This window comes from Octopus bimaculoides, chromosome 16 (assembly GCF_001194135.2).
Source record: "Octopus bimaculoides isolate UCB-OBI-ISO-001 chromosome 16, ASM119413v2, whole genome shotgun sequence".
In the NCBI taxonomy this organism is placed as follows: Eukaryota; Metazoa; Mollusca; class Cephalopoda; order Octopoda; family Octopodidae; genus Octopus; species Octopus bimaculoides.
The window spans coordinates 42600061-42602391 of NC_068996.1; positions in this window are offsets into that span (position 1 = coordinate 42600061).

Consider the following 2331-nt stretch of genomic DNA (forward strand, 5'->3'; position numbering starts at 1 on the left):
ATATTACATGCACCATGACAATGTTATTCCAGTCTTAATCAGAACTGTCCGACGAACGAGAACGTGAAAATCTGAGTTGGTTTTTTTTGTGATGTTTTTGCTGTTTTGATAAAAAAAAAAGTTTGTGCATTATATATATATACTCAATTCAAACATGAACAAGCAAGAAAAAACACGAAAAACACGACAAAACAACAACGCGAGGACGTGGAATAAATACAGAGTTATTGGACGCTTAGGAAAGGAAAGAAAAAAATGAGGTTTCGAGCGGAGCTCTTCATCAGAAATATAGAAAAAGTCCAAAGAAGGGAAGACAGAGAAAGAAAATCGCCAACGATGCACACGCGGTTACATATTGAAATGAAAACAAGCAGACAAAGAAAATTATTTGGCACATCTTTAATAATAAGTTACAAATGTTTCCGTACCATCTCCATTTGCATCACCTGTTTACATGAAAATTCTAAAAGAAAAATTGCATAATATTTGCAGTTTTAGGCAATGGAGAGGCACTTCCTCAGGCTTGCGTCAAAGGTGTTCTATTACATTGTGCATCTATCAGAGCTTGTTGTTAGGAAAGTACTGAGAGAAATTGAGAAAAAAAAAAAACACGCTCACAGTCTCACACACATATAGATTCATAAACATATACATACATATATTCATAGATATACAGGTATGCATATACATACATATATATATACATACATATAAAGGAAAATACAAATATACACTCCTACATACGTACACACACCCATCCAGATGCACACATGTACATATATACACCTTCGCACTTTTACATATATCTACCCATACACACACATGTATCCATGTACATGCACATTTACAAACATACACGTATACATACATGCACACACACGCACACACACTTACATACACACATATATGCACATATACATGCATCCACACATAGATATACATACATGCTGACACATACACAGTACTGTGCAAAAGTCTTCAGCCACTTTAAACTATTGTAAATTTCTACTAATTTCCCACTAAGTGGATGTTTCGCATTGCATATTTTTACAGATGGAACATTGGCTCTATTGGAGTCATTTCCATATCTAATTATCATATTTTGTTGTCGGGTTTCTGGATGAGAAGGAAAGATGCGAGACGACCACCAAAAATGGCCATGTAAAGATTTTCGGCCACCCCACATAAATCAATCATTAGACAGTGCTTTAAAACAGAAAAAAATGTCTATAATGAAAATTTATTACATATTGTTCATTTCAAGAAGTTACTGTACCTTGTTAATATTTCGTGTGGCTTCACTTAACTTGAATTATTGCTTCAATGCTCCTGGGAGGAGATGCGTACAAATCCTTCATTATCATTACAGGTATGAGATGCCATTCTCTGTGGCTTAGCTGCCATAACTTTTCAAAATTGCGTGGATTCTTCTGAAGAGCTCTTCTCTTTAGTTATCTCCACGTATGCTCGATGATATTTAAGTCAGGCCTCCGAGCTGGCCAATCTTTCAATACAGTAACATTTTCATCGGCCAGAGTCTGTTGTGCTGCACACGATCTGTGACATGGAGCTCTGTCATGTTGAAAAATCTCACCTTCATCCAAGTCTCGTATCGAATTGTCCTCCAGTAACTGGATGTATTTGGCACTATTCAAGTTACCGTCAATTTTAACCAACATTCTTGAACCATCACTTTTTATGTATCTCCAAAACATCGAACTCTTACCCACAAACTTCACTGTTTTGTCGTGTAACATAGGTCGTTTTGCTTTCTGATATGCGTGTATATATATATATATATATATATATATATATATATATATATATATATATATATATATATATATGTATATATATATGCATATATGTGTGTGTGTGTGTATGTATGTATATATATATACATACATACATACATATTCTCCTGCGTGTATTCTTCTAACTACTTTTGCTATTTATTCTTCTATTTTATTCCTTGTAAACTGCAGATGTTCCTCGTCTAAAATATTCAGACCTTATCTCTGATGAGGGAATACCAAGTGCACGGATATGTTAAACAAACTCTTGTGGTATCCCAGAAACAGCTGTAAGACTTCACCTTACCCTGATCAAATTATTCTAAATTACTTGAGCTACTCGTTCTGCTTTGGTTTTGATTTTTCATCTAATATAATATATACATGCTATAATGGAGCCCTTACACGGACACCTTGATCTAGCCTTTGCTGCGATCCTGGAACCAAATGGTCGACTAACTATAGCACTTACACAGCCTACCTACCCGTGTAAATCATAAGTGAGCTAAACTACTCATTCTTGATATATATATATATA